This window comes from Rhinolophus sinicus, linkage group LG05, assembly GCF_036562045.2.
Source record: "Rhinolophus sinicus isolate RSC01 linkage group LG05, ASM3656204v1, whole genome shotgun sequence".
Taxonomy (NCBI): domain Eukaryota; kingdom Metazoa; phylum Chordata; class Mammalia; order Chiroptera; family Rhinolophidae; genus Rhinolophus; species Rhinolophus sinicus.
The window spans coordinates 13,807,151-13,829,262 of record NC_133755.1 but is presented as its reverse complement, the minus strand read 5'-3'; the positions used below and the strand labels follow the sequence as shown (position 1 = coordinate 13,829,262).

At 38.7% G+C, this 22,112-nt stretch overlaps 1 long non-coding RNA gene across 3 annotated transcripts in view; it reads right to left on the bottom strand.

Moving 5' to 3' along the window:
• Window positions 1–22,112, bottom strand: part of LOC141571812 (uncharacterized) — a 578,309-nt gene that overhangs the window by 24,514 nt on the left and 531,683 nt on the right. For all 3 annotated transcript variants that reach the window (XR_012496871.1, XR_012496869.1, XR_012496870.1), the window contains one exon: window positions 14,047–14,111. This is a non-coding gene — a long non-coding RNA (uncharacterized LOC141571812). The remainder of the gene's footprint in view (window positions 1–14,046; window positions 14,112–22,112) is intronic.

The window sequence follows — 22,112 nt, the reverse complement described above, 5'->3', positions numbered from 1 at the left end:
AGATTTTTATATTGTTATTGGGCAGCCCTTATATCCTACTTTGGCTCAAGAGTTATAAATACACATGGATAATTGAATGAAGATTTTCAACTTCTCATATTCTGACTGAATGACATTTTCATTTGAAACTCTTTTCTTATTTTTAATGAGGTATTCAACTTGTAAAAATAATTCTTCGAGTTTGTATCCATGCAATAGGCTTACATTTTCCCAAAGAATAAACTCCTTCTCAGAATAGCCACAAAGGAAGCTCCCTGAGCTGTAGTGGATAAAGGATCAATTGAATTCCAACCCCTAGAAGCCAGTGTTTCCTTCTGTGGCACAGGGTTAAAGCCAGGGCACAACTCTGTGCCTGAGCTACCCATCAGGACAGATATAATACAGCACCAGAAACTCAAATGGGGCTTCTGCCCAGTCTACTTAAACCCAGAAATCATTTTCAATTCCACCTATTCTCCAGGGTATCTTCTCCATCCTCTAGTCACCCCTGTCTGAGAGCTGAAACCAGAAGGCAGAGTGTTGCCTGACTGATCTTGGCTGGGAGCATGGGGGAGAAAACCCAAGGGACTCCAATGTTTCACTGCTCTACACAGGTCCACAAATGAGTGCAAACCACGAGTATCCATTTTGAATTTACAAATACATTTTAGTAAGTGAGTGATTGCAAATGCAGAGTCCCCAAATAATGAGAATGCACTGCCATTGTATTTTTGTTCTTTGCTCAACAAAATGCATCTCATTATGTCCTTTTTGAATATCTCTACTGACAGCTTTTGCTCTGAAAAGTGTAAACTGACTTCCAACCTCTTCTTCTCTTCGTGAATGATTTATCGCATTTCCTTTTGGCCTATGTGCATGGACACATGAACACAGATGCTCACACACACACACGCAGCCATGTAATAGCCATATCATACCTTGTTCTCCGCTGCATAAAAGCTCCATTTAATTATTCATCGGCCCAATACACAAAGCAGCAGGAAATGGGACAGTCAATATCTTCTATATTAAATGCAGTAGAAGGGAAGCATCGCAGTTGTTGTTTAGGACTGAGGTGTGTGTGTGTGTGGGGGGGATAGGAGATACCTGTAAATGGGCGTGAGGTTTCTTTTGAGGAGGGGTGGATAGAAATTTTTAAAATTATATTGTAGTGATGGTTGCACTGCTCTACAAATATATTAAACATTAGTGAAGTGTACACTTTAGAAGGGTGGACTGTGTGCTATGTAAATTATACCTCGATAAATCTGTTAATAAAAACAAAGTGATGAATCTGTGACACATGCACAGGCCTGCAGAATAATGGTGGGTTTATTATTACTACTCAGGAATTTACACTCACTGAGAATGCTCTATGTCCAGTGGCCGCGTTCTCGTGTGGCTTTATTATTCACCTGTCACAAGAAAGCTGCCATATTCCACGGGCTGGCATGAGCTGGGAATGTCTATTAACTTGTCAGCGAATGAAAAGGGTGAAGGGTTTTTATCTCTGCAGATGAATTGGAACAGGTGCGGTGTGTCTGCAAGATCGCTAATTAAAACTACTCAGGATTCGTATTTATTTTACACGAGAAAAGGGTTTTATATGCTTTTGAAAGCTGTACGGAAGTATAGCTTTTTAAAATTTGACGATAGAGTCCAGCTTTCTTTCTGCTTTATATCACTTTGTGAATGGAACCCTTGCTAGGGCCGTTTTCACGTTTGGATTAATATACTGGTATGTTTTATATTGCACATACGCATAGAGCAAATGTAAGCTGTATTTATTCGCAAGAGGAGTTGAATTAGTCTGGGCATGAATCTATGCTTTCAATTTGTACCATTTGTATTTGACTCCATGGAATGACACTAATATATTTTTATACATAATCTTTGGAGAGTCTGCGGCTCTTGCTCTTCCAAACTCTGCATATTTCTTTGTCTGTAGCTCAAGGAAAGGGAAATAAGGTATGTAGAGGAAGGAAGGAACAACTCGATAAGTCTGTTATTATACATTCTTGAAAAAGTCTGAATTTGAATATAAGAAAACTGTATTTGAAGAACTTAGGAAATTTTAAACAAGCCACTAAACCTATCTGTTCCTTAGATACTTAATCTCTTGAAGGCTAGCTCAAATGTCACTTCTTTCACAAAGCTTCTGGAGATCTCTTTCGCTGCAATCAATAGCTCCTACCCTCCCATAGACCCGTGCACGTCGAGTGTATTATAAGGCATGGCACGGGGGTGTGGGGAAGGCACAGCTTGACAGACAGTGTAATGACATTGTTTGGATGATGGTCTGGATTCTGAAGTCAGAGTCAGCATCTGGGACGAAACCCCAGTGTTATCGCTTTTAATGTTCCCCATCACATACAGGGGTGATAAGGGTCCAGTGCAATAGAGTGCATGGGCATGTTTTATAAGTGAGAAAGCACTGTTTAAGTACTAGACCTTATTTGGAGGAAATTGGATATTATAAAAGCCACATATATATAATTTGCAGTCAGACCTGGATTTAATTTCTGGCACATCATTCACTAACTTTGTGGCTTAGTAAATGCCTTGTCTCTGTGCATCAGTTTTCTCCCATCAATGAGGATCAGATGTTATAAGCATTACATTAAACAATATTTTAGGTACTGGATCCACTATCAAATACATAGCAGGATTTTCAATCCTCATCACAGTTTGTTTTGTCATTTATATTTCTGTGTGTCTGATCGCTCAGACTCCAAAACTGCACAGAGCTGGCATGACACATTCCAATGCCCCGTGAATGAACTCACACAGTATAGGAAGGTTTCAGCCAAAGCCTTGTGCTTCTGGACAAGTACCATGCTGCAGCTCACCTTCCACGCTTTAGACAGAAAACCAATAGATTCTGGGGTAGGTTTCCTTTGTCATACTTGAGGTTTTGTACAGGAATGAAATACATCAACACATACAAAAATACTTTGACAATTCCCAAGCCCTTTACTATAACAACTTTTTTTTTTTTTTTTTGTACAAAGGCTATGTTCCTATGTCAGGACCCTCTACTCCTGCCTGTTACCTGGCTTGCCCTGCACTTTTCTTCGGCCTGGCCAACAGCTGGAGTGACGTGTGGCATCATAAATGGAATCCCATGGCATTGTGTGGGTCATAGCAGGAACGAACAGTCAGCCTCCTCCTTTGTCTCGAAAGAAGAATGGCATCTGTATTCCAGCAGGCTTGCTAGTGTAACCACTAGCCCATCAGCTTTTATGGAGTTTTGAGCTTAAGGTTATCAGTGCCACTCCTTCTTGCCTCTCAGCCATTGAGAAGCAGTTGAGAAGCAATGAGAAATGCAAGGCCAAGCTTTGCCTTGAATTGGTTCCTACTGGAGTCCATAGGTTCTGCCTGGTATCCGCCTGCACTTCACAGATTTGGGAAGCAGAGAGGAATGTAGAAAGATCGATCAGGGGACTTGTAATTTGGCTTTGAATAAAGGAATAAGAACCAAGATGCAAATCATATGCCAATCAGGAAAATATTTAGTTTTTCTTCATAATTTCCATGACCACAGACAGCAACTGAGAGGTCTTGACTAACAGTGGAATATCCCTGAGCCCAACACAAAGTAACCACTGGTGGCCTCCTATAAGCAGCTCTGCAAAAAAAAAAGTAGCTCTGCCTGAGTTTCTGATAGCTGCCCCAGGGTTACTCATCTTTCTAGAGCCTTCACCATGCCAGATCTGTCAGTGACCCTCAGCCCTAGCTTTCAACATTCAGAGGACAGTGGAAACAAATGGAAGACTCATTAAACAGTAGTGGAAATGCTTCAGTCAAGTGGCTCTTTGTCTATGTGTCTTGATCCCAGCCAATCAGACCACTGACTGATGTTCATTGACTGAAGAGTGAAGTAAGAATCAAAAGGTAAGAAAAGGAAAGGAAGAAAGAAAAAAAAAAAAAAAAAACAAGGAAAGAAAAGGACGAGAAAATTACTACACTTAGTAATGTATAAGAATCATGCAGTTAATTCAAACTCAACTCATGAACCCACATCTTTCTGGAGGAAGATACCTGCATCATTTTCAAAGTCTTGCTTATATGTGCCCACCTGAAGCAGTGTTATAAATATCCCCTGATGCACATTTCTGAGCAGTTGGCCAGCCCCATGGAGTTTCAAACATTAAACATTAATTTCCCCACCTTCTGGCTTTATTCTACTCTGTGTCCTCTCTTTGCTGTCATTCTCAAGGCAGAAAGAAGCCGGGTTCTGAGTTGCTCTGTGGAAAGACAAAAGAGTTTCCACAGCTTGCAGCTTATTCCATCCAGGGAAGCAGCACAGACTTCAGGTGCTTGGGGAAGCCATCTGTAGCTCTCGAGGCGGTGAAACTAGGCTGAGAACCGTGTGCTTCCTGGCCTCTCTGCTTCCAGCTGGAAAGACCACTGAAGAAGCCGATCTCACAGCACTCTCTCCAAAATTGCCTCTATCCATCCCATCTGGTGTTTTTCAGTGATGGAGAGTCCCTGAAATGTCCCAGAAACAGAGCGATGGGCTGCCAGGGTTTTCCCCCAGAGAAGCATCCGAGACTTGTATTTTCCAGGTGAATCATGAAATGCTTGCCTCATACCTGCCATGTGCAGGTGACTTGAGCCTAAGGCCAGAGAGGGGCTCAGTCACAGGTCTGAGCAGCTTGGGTGGGGAGGGAGGGATTGTCACAGGTGTACCAGGAGAAGAGAAGCTGAAAGACACGGAGCTGCTTTTGAAGTATGCAAAGCCTAGAACAAACTCTGCTCCACGAAATCACAAAACAAAACAGAAACTTTTTGCTGAAAATCTGGATGGAGTCAGACTGAGATGAAATAGAAATCTCAAAGGTGTACAAAAAGAAAGCCTAATAATGGCCCGGGGAATGTGAAAAAGAAATGGAGAGGCGCTGAAGAGAGAGAAAGGAAAGGGAGCAGGAAGGGAGGGAGCTGTACTCACCCTGCCTCGCGCTTTCTCTGGAGAACAGGGGACCTTCATCTCCCTGCTGACTATGGTATTTATCAAGGCACGTGGGAGAGCAAAGGCACGGTGTGCTCTTTGTGTTTTTTCATCGTTTTTTTCAGTGCATGCCGACTGTACCAAAGCCTCTGTGTGGCATGCTGACAATGCCCTGTACCCTTCTTTCATCCGGCCTGTTCTCCAGACTTGTCATCATTTCTCATCCCTAAGTCTTGGGCCCTTTTCATCTTTTCTCAGAAACGATTATCTTCAGACCTGTTATGTGAAAAGCTATGACATAGCACATAATAGCCAAGCCCTTTCAAATGGACCTCCTTGAAATATTCTTGTTAATATTAGATGGGGACTTCTGGATTAATGTTTGTTCTATACTGTTATCACAAAATGAGTAAAAAGGCACCTCCAGAGGCACTTAACTGTAAAACCCAGGGAAAAGAGGAAAGGAGAAATCTGAGAGGGGGGTGTAAAATTCCAATATAATCTAGATTATGCATTTTTAGAGAATAAATATCTATTTTTCTTGTTCGTAAATAATTTATATATAACCTACTTTTAATAATGACTTAGGATGTCTTACAAAAATACCTTGTTCAGCAATAGGCACAGACAATTAGAATAACGAAGAGGGAGAAGTATATAAATACACAAAAAATCTGAACTATTATACCGTGTTTCCCCAAAAATAAGACCGGTTCTTATATTAATTTTTGCTCCAAAAGACACATTAGGGCTTATGTTCAGGAGACGGCATCCTGAAAAAATCATTTATTTTCCAGTTAGGTCCTATTTTCGGGGAAACACAGTAGTAACATTACATTTCATTTAGCTTCCAGGGAGCCAAAACAAAAATATTATAGGACATTTAATTATTAATAGCTGAGAAAAAAGGCATAAAGATTAATCAAGGGGAACACATATTTTTCTAAAATCCACTTCAATATATTTAGATACCTTTAGTTAGATAAATAAGCATGGTAACTGAAAAATTCATGGGACTTTTGCAAGGGGGTGGGGCTTTGAGATCCACTTAGCACTTCAGACTTACGCCTCAAAAGTCTGTGCATGTATGTAAAGGCTCTCAAAACAGTGGTGTCCTCCAGCTGGAGCAAATTATATCTCAGAATTAGCACTGAGGTTTTTGGATCATGCCTGCTTTTCCCATTTCCCAGAAAATTCAGATTCAAAGGATGTAACAGTAAAGGATCAATTCTCAGGAATATAATTGAAATAAACCTTTCCCTTCTATTCCCTTCCCTAGTGGAGAATTTGCTGGAGCCAGAGGGAAAAGTGGAGAGAAGGTAGCAGGCACTGGGGATAGCCTTGTTGTTCCTTAGATTGGGCAGGTATGATTTCTGGGATATGTCTGATTTTGGCTTTCTTAGGATACTTTCCAATATAACCCATATCTTGGGTTTGTTCTGTCCCATTAAGGTGTGGAATCTTCTAGTTTCTACCACATTGCCCTGAGCACTAAAAAAAAAAAAAAAAAAAAGAAAAGAAAAAAAATTTGTCTTGTCTTGTTTTCAGAGTTATACAACGCTAGCTTGACTCAAAATGTTCTTCTACAGAATCAAAAGGTAGAAGAGGCTTCTTTCTTTAAATGATCCTTTGTGATTAGTCTTCTTGGTTCTCATGGCTTGAGTTGGGGATTTGGCGATGCTCCATCCCTTCTCTGCAGGTGGTAGTGAAGCCCTGGAAACCTGATCCTGCAACCTGGATCCCATGAGAAGTGTGACCATAGGCATTCAGGCTAAAATTTAATGATGGTCATTTGTTGATGTTTACTAAGGGCCAAGAATATATAATTTCACCAACAAACTCTATAAAAAGTATTATTCTCTTCTTAGTTTTACAGATGAGTTAACTAAGGTGAGGAGAAGGGAAGGAAGTTTTCCATGTATCATGTACCAGTTAGATGACAGGGTACACTCTGGACACAGCCATAGATCTTTCCAACAGTTCGTGTTAGACTGAACTTGGGCCACTCCATGTATCCCTAAAATCACGTTCCAATCTATCCCCTTCAAAATTTTACACCGGATTGAACTTATTTCAGAAAGTAATTTCAAGCAAGGTCAATTTCACACCGGATAGAACTTATTTCGGAAAGTAATTTCAAGCAAGGTCAAGGGCATTGCCAAATTTGAGTCCGTGTTCTAAGAATAGCCACACAGATCATCGTAAGGGAGGGCCCTGCTCATGGAGTTCATTTCTCAACTTGAGAGTATCTGTAGTTATATTTCTGCTGCTGGAGCAGCATGGACCTTGAGGCCACGTTGTCCATATTCAACTACTGCTCTGCCATTTAACAGCTGTGTTATTTCCCCCAAGTTATTTAATGATACCTCTATGTCTCAGTTTCCTTTTCTATAAAAAGGAAATGACTGTAGTGCCTCTTAGAGGTTTCCTGGGGGAATTAAATGTGTTTTTACTGGTAATGTCTTTCAGAAAGTACCCAGCTGAGAGCAAGCACTCAGTGAACTAGTTATCATGATTTTCAGTGTTCTTTTTCATTGAAATTAATATATATATATTTTAACCTTCTTTGGATATCACACTAACCATGCTCTTTTTCTCAAGAATATGCATTTTAGGGTGGGCCAGTGGGCCAGTGCTACATGAGGCAATATCAAAGACAGCCTCCCTTCCAGGGGGAAGAACAAAATGCAAGCCAGGACTAGCTATAAAGGAAAACTCTATCTTTGTAATTCCCCTCCAAGCCTCTCTGTGGCTTTTGGCTCATAACTCAGGGCATCTAAATATGGGAAACTTTTTTTCCTGGCTCAATCTCGCTCTCTTTCTCTCCCACTCTCAACAAACACAGAATTTCTTAAGATATTTCTTTTTCTTTCCACATCATAGCCTCCTGTTTTTTGTGTTCTCAATTTTAAATGTAAAAGACTACCTATGCTGGGAATTGTTCAGTGATGTTGATTTATGAGACTTATGCAAAAAAGACTGTCTTACTGATGCACGTATCTATTTGGCAAGGCAGCAGTGATTTATAAAAAGACAGTCTAGTGACACTCATATAAAGGCAGCTTTCATGTGGCAAGTGTAAAGGCAAAAAGAAAACCTACTACAAGTTAAATGACAAAATCTTTTGCTATTTTAAGAGCAGTATAAATGCCACCCTTGCTTCAACTCAGAGTTTATCCATACAGAGCATGCCATCTCATATTGGGTGCCCAAGGTGAGCTTATGCCCTGTTTCCCTGAAAATAAGACCTAGCCGGACAATTAGCTCCAATGTGTCTTTTGGAGGAAAAATTAATGTAAGATCCAGTCTTATATTACATTATATTATATAAGACTGGGTCTTATATTGTAGTAAAATAGGACAAGGTCTTCTATTAATTTTTGCTGCAAAAGACACATTAGAGCTGATTGTCCAGCTAGGTCTTATTTTCGGGGAAACATGGTAGTAACTCTTCTTGAACTCAGAAGCTCAGTGTCAGGTCACTTTGGCCTCTTTTTGTCTCATCACTTTATGAGGCTGTCATCCATGAACTGCTCTAAACGTCATGGAAGCTCTATATATTTCATAGGTTTTTTTCATCTAGATGACCCACTGGGGAAATGGTATATGATATCAAATTTCTTCTATTTGTCCTAGAAGAATGTATTCTGCATTTCATAAGATATATTCTATGAAAATTCAACTTGGGAAATTGGACTACACTCATCAGATTTTCTGGACTATTTTCCTACGTGCTAGCCTCAAGAATTATTGGTATGGTTTTGCATTGAAGCTCTTCATTACTGCTCTCAAGTCAGCTGTCATCCTGCAGTAGTCTTCCTGTCTTGCAACTCAGTGTAGTACACCACAGACAGGAATCCAGCTATGTCTCCTGACCCTTCCCTGGCAGCACCCAAGCTTTCAGACCAAATGGCTGCAGCAGCAAACACTGTCGGTGGCGAATGACCAAACCCTTTCTGTGATTGCAGAACATCACACCTATGAATGGAAGTGCATTGTCCAAATGCTTCAAAGAAGCAGCAGTTGTAGTACATACAACTAATCCTTAGGGTAAGATGTGTCTGTGTAATAGACTGATTGGGGAAAACTATTTTGCAATAAACATATACACTGACAATTTATAGAAAGAAAGAGGAAATCAATAGTAACTACTTATCATATCTTCAGTAGGTCTACAGGTCACAAATTTTAACTGAGCAGAAATGAAATAATGACTGGCTTAACTCTCAGACACTTTGAGAATCTTCCTAGAATAGCTTTTGTAGAGGGAGATAGGCATCAACAAAATCAGAGACTCTACGCTCTGTTTGCAAACAACTCTTCCCCAGACTGAGTCAGCAAAGTAGAGGCTGACCTCTCTCTCAAGAAGGAAGCTGCCCAACGTGGTAAGTGAGAGATATGACTGTGAGAGGCTGATTGGGTGAAAATGCTTTTCAGGGAACAGAAGCACTAGCCATTTCCACATAGAATGGAAATTTCCTTTCCTTCCAAAAAGGAAAACAGTAGCTGAGAGTGGGTGAATTGCAGAGAGAGAAGAGTAGAGAAATGGAAAGTAAAGGAATTGAGAAGGTGAGGTTGAGGAAGGAAAAGTGGATTCTACTCAGAGTAAGAAAAGCAGACAGAAGAAAGCCTAGAGAAGAACTGGTAGATGGTAAAAAAAAAAAAAAAAAAAAAAAAACAAGGTAAAAGAGAATATATATATGTAGTGCTATAAGAGGCTTATGAGAAGTAGTGAGATTAGCATATTTAATTTCTCAATTTAACAGATATTTTCCCATCCTTCTATGGCAGCCTTTGGAAATGGAGAGTTGAAAAATGCACAGACCCTGCCCTCCAGAAGCTTACATTCCAGTAGAGGTGATGTTTAATAAACAGGCAGTGCAATACTGTGTAACTAAGTACCATAGAATTAAACTCAGGGTTCAAACAGAACATAGGAGGGTGACACCTCTGCTAAACAGGGAGATCAAAGTAGCAAAGGGAGATGAAGAAAGCTTTTCTGGGATGATAATGCATGACTTTCATACTGAAGGATAAATGAGACTTAACAGTGTGAGAGAAAATTGGAAAAGTTGTACATGACAGGGCAAAGAACAGATGCAAATGCACAGAGATGACAGAGCCATAAATGGAAGGTCACTGTCAAGGAACTCACCACCAGTTGTTTGTGTGACCAAGGCTGAAGGCGTGAGTGGGGAGCACTCAAGTGTGAATCAGAGACCAGGGTCCTTGCATCAGCTCTGCCACTGGCAAACTGGAAGTTGGGCCAAGACTTGACTTCTCTGGGTCTCCGTTTTATTTCTGATAAAAATGATACTGTTGAAGTAAGTGACGTCTAAGACCAGTACGTAGCTACCCGACATTATACAAGGTCAAAGTTTAAGAGTTTTCAGAGGAGAGCTGGAGTTCCGGCAGCGCTTGTTAATTAACTGTTAGAGCAACGAGAGTAAAGAAGGATACTATATCCTGATTAAAGAAGAGACTCAAAGGCTTTTCAGGCCATTCCCCCCCACCCCCCCCAACTCCAGGCACTCAGCATCTCTTGTCTCCCTTCTTGAAAGAGTTGTGATTGGGAGCTCATTACCACTTGAGGCAGCCTTTTTCAGTGGCAGACCACTTTAGTGTTTGGAAAATGCTCCCTTAGACTGTGCTAAAAGATTGTAGGTGAGGACTGAATGTCACTGTAGCATCTTGAAACTGCTGCACGGATGAGTGAGAGATGTGAGTCCGTGAAGGACTGACTGCAAAAAGCGGAAGCATAGGACATCAGCACCTCAAAGGAACAAAGACACAGCAAGAATGAGCGAGCATAAATTAGACAGAGAGGAGAGGACAGAATGTTAGGAAATGGAAACAGGAAGGCAGTTGAGAATCTGATGTTCAGGAAAGAAGAGGGGACTCCAATTAGGGTTAGGGTGGCCAAGAGAATAAATCCTAGACAAGAACTGGTGGATGAGAAGGAACCAAGGTGAAGAAGAATGTATTTTTTACCCATAAAGTTCAGTAGTCCTTTTAGAATTGCAAATATGCATTTAAATTTAATAATACAATTATGGTATATTAAATGTCAAATGACTGTTACAGAAAAGCACTTAAAATTAATACATATGCATGAGATAAATCCTGTCTGGTTGTCAAGGTCTGAATTCAAAGTTATATAAGCTAGGCTTTTGCACTGAATTTTCTTACAGCTTAAGGTTGCAGAGATCAATGCATTTCATTGGTATTTAACAAAGAAGCATGAGTAAAGCTTTATTCAAACTGGGAGAAAATGTGGGGTGTCCAGGCAGTGAGCAGCAAAGCCCAAAAGTTGTTCAAATCTAAAGTAAAATTGAAGGTAGTAATGGTCTTCATCACTTTTGTCAATATCCGTGTCATGATCATCACCATGTTGATTGCTATTGACAAATTGGTTGTTGAGGTACCTACATGTAGTTCTGTATTATCAAGGAGTCCCTCCCTCATCCCTTTCCTTCCTCCCTCCCTCCCTTCCTTCCTTCTTCCTTCCCTTCCTTCCTTCCTTCCTTCCTTCCTTCCTTCCTTCCTTCCTTCCTTCCTTTTTTCCATTCTTCATACTTTCCTTCCTTTCTATTTTTTACTGAAAAAACAATTATAATGTTAAATGTAATTTAATTAATTACATATATGTAGTTTTATAAAGATAGGCAATAAATATACATGCAGGAAAGAGTAGAATTTTCCTGTCACCATCAATATATCCTCCACCAATTTCACTTTTTAAAAGTAACCACTTTGTCCTTCCAAATATTTTCCTTCAAGGAAATAGTTTTATAACAAATTTGTAGAATTCTTCTAGAGGGCACAGAGAATAAGCAGTTTGTTTAGATATGACAAGCATACTTCACACATGTGTATTCTATGCAGATGGGAGCTCTGAGAGAGGGTCACCATATCCTCAGGATGGGAGGCAGATATCCTGAAAGTCACTTTGCACTCTAAAAGGTGAGTTCAAATATGTGGTTAAACATCGTAGACTGAACAAAGGTATTTACATTTCCTCTGTTCTGAAATGCCAAAACAGTCAGTAAATGGATATTTTTTTAAAGGCATAAACTCACAAAGACAAAGAGTGGCAAAACAACAGCAACACAATTTTAGAAACTGGAAAACAAATAGACAGGGATAACTGACTAATACATGGTAAACACCTCAAATCTAAGCCAGTAATGAGGAAAGTTCAGCGTGGGCTAATTTACACCAGCAACACCCGGAAAAACAAAATGTTCAGGTACAAAACAGTTATAAAAGTGAGGGTACATTTGCATTTTTAAATAACAGAACTGGTTGAAAGTGTTTGAGGATTTATTGTTGTAGCAGACTGAACTAAAAACATACATATATGAGAATTTGAAATTTCCCCAAATTTGACTCTATCACCCTAGTGCGAAGTCCATTAGTAACCAAGCACCACTCTTCCATTATGAGATTCCATCAGCACATTAGTAATTTGGGGAGATGTTAAAATACATAATAATAAAAAGAGAAAGTGTTCGGTAATAAAAAGACAGTAAAATAAGAGGATCAGTCAGAAAGTCCAAAAAGAGAGAAGAGAGAAAATGGAAAGGAAATTATCAAAAAAATAAATGAAGAAAAATTTCCAGACCTGAAGAACATTGATGTTCTAGATTAAAAGTGTTTGTCAATTGTACCAAAGGGGCTGAAAAAAATGATCCAATTCAAGGCACGCCAGCGTTTTCCAGGATGTCAGGCCTTATGAATTCAGAGTTACCTTGCCCTCAGCCAACAACTCGATCCTGTAGAATCCCCTGCTCATTTTGGCTTCTGTTATCAAGTGGACTGTCACGCTGTCCAATGAGTAGCTGTTGGAGAAGCCCATCAGAAACCCAGTGGCCATTTTTCTACTTCCTTCTTCACAGATATAGATACCGGGTAGGTCGTGTAGCTCTGGTTTTGTTTCTACCACTTATATTTGGGGTTCACAGGGAATTATCTTGTTACCTAGTTTAGTTGTAAATGTTGTTGATGGGTCTTTGGTTTGACATTCTCAGTTCTTTGTTTTTATGGGATAGTTTAAAGGGATCCAAAAAGCATATTATGGCTCCTACTGTCTCAGAATCTTCTTTTTGTAGATTTTTTAATTTTTAAAGACTATGCATGTATAAATCAACAACTTAAAACAACACTCATTTATGAGCTAGTAGTTCTGTAGGTCAGAAGTTTGACACAGCATGCCTGGGTTCTCTGCTTAGAATATTATAGGCTGAAATGAAAGTATCAGTTAAGCTGTATTCTCATATAGACAGCCTTGGAGGAAATTCCCTTCTGAGCTCATTCTTTTGATGTCATAACTCAGTCCCTTTCAGTTGTAACACTGTGTCCCCATTTCCTTGCCAGTTGCAGCCAACTTGAATTCTCTTAATCTCTGGATGTCACCTATATTCCTTGAAACAGTCCCTTTCATCTTCAATTCAGCAATGGAACATTTAATCCCCCTTATGCTTTTTTTTTTTTGGCGGGGGAGGGAGGGTCATAGAATAAGCGTTTGTTATCAGAGCATTGGTGGTCTGAGAAGGCAGCGGGTTAATACCTCCAAAAACTGCCTTAACATTCTCAGACCAGCCTGGGATACTTAAGGGGAAATCTGGGCATCCCTCTTATGCTTTGAATCTCTGCCTTCCCTTTTGCCACCAGCCAGAGAAAACTCTGTTTTTAAATGGAGCATGTGATTAAATCATGCCTACATGGATAATCGTCTCATCTAGCTAAGGTAAGGTGTGCCATATAACCTAATTTAATCAAGGGAGTCCAATCCATCATATTTGAAGTCCCAGGGATGATGCCTGGAATGTAAACAAGGAGAGAGAGTGGAAAATCTTGAAGACCGTCTTAGAGTTCTGCCTACCACAATACCTATTCTGACATTGGAATCAATTAAAAAATAAAATAAAATACAAGATGACTATCAAAATGGCAACCTTATTTCTAGTGAAGTTGATTAGAGAATGTGGTCTTTGGACTGTGGCTAAATGGGCTTGCAAATAGTCCCTCACCAAATTAGGCCATTTTACTTTCCCCATTCTTGACACCATGTACAACTTCAGGCCTCCGTAGAAAGGAAGGCTTGACAAACTTACCTCATGGTAGGACAGTAAACCAGAATGTATCTTTTATGTGGCCAGGCAGATCTGAGCGTGGGAGACTAAAAAAACAAAAACAAAAAGGAGAGTTGAGATTGAACCATTTCAACCCATTTCTATTTTTCACAACTCACCAACTAGATAATATGCTTCTGCTGCCATGAAGAAATGTATAAGCAAGGAGAGATTATTTACCACATGAGTAATGCCCTCAAGGAAAGATACCAGCCTAAAAAATTGTAATCCCCTATCCTTCTTCTAAGATCTGTCATCTTTATCTGACTGTCGCTCCTATAGTCTTTCTCATCCTCCAAATCATCTTCTGGGCCTCTACGTGATAAACTCTTGAATAATTTCAGCTGATTCTAGATAAAATCATTGAGCCACAACATACTTTTTTTGGATATTCTGATAGATATTCCATGGTATACATACTTAAACAAAGTGCTTTTTTCTGGGGGAAATAAAGCAGTAAACAAACAAACAAAAATCTTGACAACCCACTGGTGGGATCAGAGAAGCACATAAATAGCTAGAAAGCAAAGTACAAATTATATATATGCAATGAAGAAGGTGCTCACAAAGAGCCATAAGGATTGAGAGGAGTAAGTGAGGACATTTAATTCAGGATGGGAATAGAATGGGGGTGGGAGTGTAGGACATATGAAAAGCAGTTGGAGATAGGAGTGAAAGTCATGAGGAAGTCAATCTATGAAAAGGGATTCCCCACAAACAAAGGGACTGGGGAGTAAAACTCTCCAGTCTTAGATGACTAGAGGTGAGGGTTGAAAGGCAGCCTGAAGACATATACGAGGTCCGGCAAGTAATTTGGTGACTTGTTGCTAACGCTTTTTTGATATCAAAGGGATTATTCATGATGAATTTGCATCAACTGGCCAAACAGTTAACCAGGTTTACTATTTGGAAGTGCTGAAAAGACTGTGTGAAAAACTTAGACGACCTGAACTTTTTGCCATCAATTCATAGCTCTTGCATCACGACAATGCACCAGCTCACACGGCACTGTCTGTGAGGGAGTTTTTAGCCAGTAAACAAATAATTGTATTGGAATATCCTCCCTACTCACCTGACCTGGCCCCCAATGGCTTCTTTCTTTACCCAAAGATAAAGGAAATATTGAAAGGAAGACATTGTGATGATATTCTGTATATAAATGGTAATACGATGACAGCTCTGATGGCAATTCCAGAAAAAGAATTCCAAAATTGCTTTGAAGGGTGGACTAGGCACTGGAATCAGTGCATAGCTTCCCAAGGGGAGCACTTCCAAGGTGGCCATAGTGCTACTCAGCAATGAGGTATGTAGCACTTTCTAGCATGAGTTCTTGAACTTAATTGTCCTACCTCATATGCTTATTAATGCATCATGCTTGCTCTTACCCCGTCCCTGCTTATCTCCCCCCTTCAAAGGGGCAATAATCTATAGCTCCCTACTAGAAGTTAGGACTTCTCTTTCATAACTATTTACTTTAAACTTCTAGGGGGCTTTCCATGCTAAAGTGGAGAAAATATATTACAAGTCATTATGATAATAGCACTTCTTTTTGGTTTATAAAGAACCACACAGACTTCACAACATGAAGATCACAGAAACTACAATACATTATTCTGCAAGTATCTCGAGCTCAGCGTGTCTGAAACTGAGCACATTATTCTACTTTTCCACTCAAATCCACACAGCCTCGTGTTCTTCTCTATCAATGTTATCAAATGAGACCAGTCTTCAAACTAGAAATCCAAGAGACATTCTTCATTTTATATCACTGATCAGTGAATAAATCCTATTTATAGAAACTATAGAAACTGTTGTGTCTAACTCCATAATTTCGTCTTCACACAATTCTAGTTAAACTCTTTAACATCGTTGAAGTTACTAATTTTTTTTTTCTTAGTAATATTCTTACTTCTCGTCTTACCAACTTCCTTTTCAAGTCTTCCTCTAACCTGATGGTAGAGGAACGTTTCTAGAACAGATCAAATTACATCATGCTTAACATGCTAATTATTTCAGCTTACACACATTTAATGAAAGTTGACTGTGTGCCACACATTGCACTGTTAGTGTTACAAAAACGAGAGAGAGAGAGACTCTGACCTTTGATAGCTTAGTGGGAAAGTTAAATATCTAAAAAGGACTCATTGTATAGGGTATCACGTACTCGAATCAGAAAAACAACAGAGTTGTATAAACACAGCAAATCATGAGTAAATTTGTCACAGCAAGATATTCAGATTGTATTATTTAGGCAATAGTTTGTCAACAAAAGACAATCAGCAATGCATGCAGTATATTTAAATTTATTGCAGGTCTATGGCACAGATGGACTAGATGCCTGCTGATCTATTTTCTTTTTCTGAGCATAAAAGAAAACAGCATTTCCCAACCTCTCTTGCAGTTAGGTTGAGATGATGTCATGGTGTCCTGGACAATGGGAAATGGGCCAAAGGTGTATATGCCAATACTACTCACAGTGTGTTCTGTGGAACACTACCTACCCATGTATTGTTTCCTACTGGTCCACAATGGCTTAAGTTTAGAAATTGAGAGTAGGTACCTAAAAACTTTGATCACAATTTGACAAAGTAATTTTATGTCTACTGAATCTAAAATTTTAAAAATGTACTTATATTCCTTACATTCATTTTGTTTTTCTAGTAAATCACAAATGTATACATCTTCTACATCTATTTAATAAGATATTTCATGTATTTCTTTGTGTTCTCTTTCCCTCACCATAACTGAGCACAGTTAGAGGGTGGAGTCAGAAGATGGAAGAAGCTTGGATTGCCAAGTCCACCAATTACAGGAGAACCCTTAAGAAGAGACATCTGACCCACAGTGAATTTAAATTCTTATTGTGTTAGGCCGCTAAGATTTGAAGTAGTTTGTTAGATAAACCAGCGTTGAGTTCTCTGACAAATGGCCCAAAAGATTCTTCACTCTATATGTCTTATCTCTAGTCACACAGACCATGTATTTTCACCCCTTTATTCCTTTACGAATGCTGTTACCTTAATCATCAACTGAAAAATATTTGGCCACTGACACCTGGAATATTGCCTGTCCCCATTCTCCTTCTTATCTCCTTGTGTATCCATCATTCTGCTCCCAAATGCAATTCCATTGAACAACTCCAATGTTTTAAATAACTTGGCCAAAAAAGAACATTAATGTTTACATGTTTTAAAATGAATCATAAATCTATGGCAATTAAAATATATAAGAGGTCCTAAAAAAATAGACAAATAAAAAGAATAGGGTCCTTAATAACATCTGAGTATATATCAAAATTTAGTATATGATAATAATAAAGACATTTCAAATCAGTGAATAAAAATAATACAGTGAACACTTTAGGTTGGGATAAGTAGTTAGCTATTTGGTGGGGAGAAAAATCTGGATCATTATCATAATTATTCCTAAGTATTTAAATATAAGATTTAAACATAAAATTACCAGGAGTAAAGATAGGTGCCTAGAATTTTTAATCTTAGCATAGAGAAGCTTTTGAAGATTTAATCTTAGCACAGAGAATGCTTTTGAAGCATAATCCCAACACAGAGTGGAGAAATAATAATTCACAATATTTCACATAAACAATGAATCTCTAGAAAAATATGAAGAATTTAGTAGCAGCATAAGTAAGATGCAAGAGCAATTCACAGATTAAATTAAAATAGCCCCAAAATGTGAAAAATGTTTTCTTCATTCCATCAGAACTTAAACTTCATGAGGCAGGATTCTTTTCAAGTCTGTTCATCAAGATACTCTACAACTTAGTTCAGTACTCTTGCGTTTCTCTATATCATCCTCTACATTCTAATTATATATATTTATTTCATATGGAAAAGACTGACTGAATGAATAAATGAATGAATAAATGAATGAATAATGAAACAAATAAATCAGTCTGCTATTTTCTGCTTTTGCTCATTAGGTTAGCTTCACAGTAAGAGAGTTTAACACATCTCTCTCAATAGCTGATAAAAGAAGATAGACATTGCCAAGGACAGAGAACATCTGAACAAAACAATTAATGAACTGGATTGAATTAACACACATATAACCACACCCCAAACCAGGTTTTTCTTTCTTCAGTACGTGTGGGGCATTCACCAAAATCAACTATATCTTGGACAATAAAGAGAACATCTACATCTCAGAATATTGAAATCATTCAGAGTAAATCTTGTGACTATTAATGGAATTAAGATAGAAGATACCAACAGAAACCAAAAATGTAAATCAAAACCACAATGGGATATCACAACATGGGGGGGAAAGAAGAAGAAAATACTAAGACATAGTGATGATATGAAGCAACTAGAGATTCTCATATACTGTTAATTAGAACATTAATTGGTACCAGTTTCTATTCAGTTTGAACATGCGCATGGGCTATGAACCTGCAATCCCACTCCCAGATGCACAGCCAACAGGATGGATGCTCAGCAACAGCACATATCCAAATGGTCAGATCAACACTATCAGAAATAGACAACTGAAAACTACTCAACTGACCTTCAGCGGTAGAATGGATAAATACATTTTTGTATACTCACATAATGAATACTATAGAGCAATGAGAGTGAATGATATGCAATAATAATATTGATATACCCTATAAACATAATGTTCAACAAAAGTAGCCAGTTACAAACAACAGAGTATATATTATATGATTCATAAAAAAGTTTTAAAAATTGTCAAAACTAATTATATCACGATTATAGTTATTCTCAAGGATGTGGTGACTAGAAGAATATCTGGAGTGTTTGTAATGTTCTTGATCTTGTCCTGGTGATACAGTTGTGTTTAGTTCAGAAAACTCACCAGACTATACATGCACGATCTGTATACCTTTCTGTATGTATATTATACTTCTACAAAATGCTTAAAATAATTACAATTATAGAAATTGAAAAAGTACAATTTTTGACCATAGGAGTAGATAGCTGAATTAGAATACTGGTGAAGTTCATTGGAGTTGAGAATTTCAAGGATACAAGCAGCCAAAATGTGGGGTGTGTTGTTTAAATGGACATTGGATGTCCTTCACCTAAAGGCAGAACTTGAGAAAAACTGTAAGGCAGCTGCTAAAATGAATAGGAGAATGAAATGTAGAGCTTGGAAAATAACATTCCTGAGAAAGTTCATAGGATGGCTTGAGGCAGATAGGTTTTTAACAGGAGAGTGAAAAGTAATTGTTTTGAATTAAAATTGTGGAAAAAGGAGAGGCAGAGGAATAAAAGGTAGAGTTAGAGAATGAATAAGGACACGGGAAGACTAAATACACAGAAGAGCCAAAATATTAGAAGTAACCAAGCATGGATGGCTTCTAAGGATATTTCAATCCATGTGAGTGGATTTCTAACCTTGATTATTTAGTTTGTGGGGTACACTTTTTAATGTCCTTCAAAACAGTGGTGCATACTGATAGTGGTACGCATAGGGAATGACACGGAAGGAAGGAGAAGGTTGACCTCTCTTCAGACCATACATCCAACTTTAGATAAAACTTAAATGACCTCAGTGACTTTTATCTGGGACATGCACTGGAGATCACTTACTCCAAGCATGAATGCAATAGAAGAACTCTTCTATAACATCCTTGAAAAGAAATCTTCTACTCTCTTCTTTAATACCCCAAGCAATGGAGAATTGACTACCTCATGGAATTGCCCTCTTCAAACAATTCCAATTACTAGAATGTTTTTCCTAATCTTGAGTCCACATCTGCCTCCATGATATTCCCATATATTAGTCCTGGTTCTGCCTGCTCAAGCCAAACAGAGCAAGCCCGCTTCCCATTCCACTTGACAGCACATCAAATATTTATTGACAGTTCACATGTCACCAGTGTTTTCTCCAGGCCAGACTCCCTTAGGTCCTAGCTGTCTCAGAATTGATGGACTATGGCAACATAGATGATGTATCCTTCATTTTCCAAACCACTAACACCTGTTTCAGATACGAAATGGTATCAAAATAAATAAAACCCTGGTCAGCATTTAGATCTGGCATTCCATTGGCATATACAAAGACAAATCTGCATATAGAAAAGCAAATGATTTACTTTGAAAGTGATACCATTGTAGTGATAAATACATGCTCTCTACTATACAAACAGCAAATATACTTCACATTCCTGTGCATATTGGTTTTAAAGAATCATAATTACAGTTTCTTGGTTGGTAACTACCAGTTATAAAACACTTATTTTATGAGAATTGTAGGTCTAGGCAACTGAACCATGAAATAGCAAATGTGTCTAAAGATCATATTCTGTCACTAAGTTAAGTTATATTTGTACTCCAGAATTCTGCCTTAGAAAACTTGGGAATAAAGAATTGCTTTAGGAGACTCAAACAATACCAAGTTTCTCCAGTTAATTTCTGCTTGTTTCAGAAGTGGCCTCTGGACTCACTTGAAGCAGGAAATGACAAGGGAAACATTTATTTTTTCCCTCTCTCTAGTGACACAGAATATCCACAAGGGTTGAATAGTATAACAATTATTGACTGTCGCTCTTTCTGCTTGCATTTCTAGCATGGTTTAATCATCGTATGGTAATGCAACTCTTGCCCAACCAACCAGAAGACTCCAAGCCCCTCACTGAGCAGAGTGTTAGATGCTAAGGTGAATTCAGCAGGTGTATAAGCCGTGGTCCCATCTTTAAAGAGCTTTCAAAATGTTTGAGGGGATAAGACTAAAACTGCAGCATGACTAGCATAGTGATCAACATATCAAATGTGAAGGCATGGATAATTAATAAATAGAAATGTATACATATAGATATACGTATACATATACATATACATGTACATATACATATAATAACAGCTACGTGTGGGTCCTGGCTGTAGGACCATGGCCGTTGACCAATCACTAAATCTCTATAAGCCAATATTAGGGGAGTGATAGTGACTTTTTATTGCAGTATTAAATGGTCACTTTTCCAATCTACTTACTTAACTTCAAAGTGGCATGGAATAACACTGACTTCTCCCTTCTCATTGAAACCTGTTTTTCTCTAGGTTTCCAATAGGTTCTTCTACTCCATTTGTCTGCCTTTCTATAGTCTATTTTGCTATTTTTTTCTATCTCATCTAGAATTCTAAAATTTGGACTGCTTCGAGACTTGGCCCTATAACATCTTCCTTACTAGCTCTTCTAACAAGTCTCCTTTCCTCCATTCTTACCCCATACACACAGAAGAAAAACTAATCTTTAAAAAAAAAAAAAAAATTAACTAGGATCAGGCTACTCACCTGCCTAAAAAACAGTTTAATGGTTTGGCAATTTATGCTAAAACACTCAAACTCTTCATGTGCCCTCTGAAGCCCTACATTATCAGCTGTGTAGCTACTGCTCTGACATCACCTCCTACAACTCTCCCCTCAGGTGTTGTGCTCCAGTCACACTGGTCTCCTTGAACATGGTGAGGGCTCATTTGGTCTTGGAACTTTTATAGTAGCTATTTCCTCTGCCTACAACTGTGTCCCACATCTCTTTACGGCCGGTTCCTTCTTGTCATCCAGATCCCTTTATCTGAGAAACTTCCTTGAATATTTAACATATGTGGAAGCCATGAGAATGCTCTCAGACGCCCAGCAGTAGGAAGCACAATTCACCCAACTGTTGCACTTTGGTATCCATTGCTGTCTTTGCACAAAAGTCATGTCTCCTCCAGCCAACAACTGAGTTGGGTAGAGATACTAAGGCAGACCCATTCCTAGGACACACCAAGTTCCCCTGACAGCCATTTTAGGATTAAAGAGTCACTGATGGCTCTGCCAAATCTTAGACTGCACCGCAATCTATGACACAGTCACCCAAACTTCCTCCCTCACTCCTTCACGCAGGGTCACTCTAGCATGAAGGTATGTTGTTCTCCCAGCTTCCTTCAACCCCTTCCCTATATTTCTCACATAGGCATTTCTGCTAGTAATATCCTTGCACATTTAAACTTTTCTTTGTGTCTGCTTCTCAGAGAACCCCAATTAAAATGGCATAAATATTTGCTCCTGGACCATTAATAA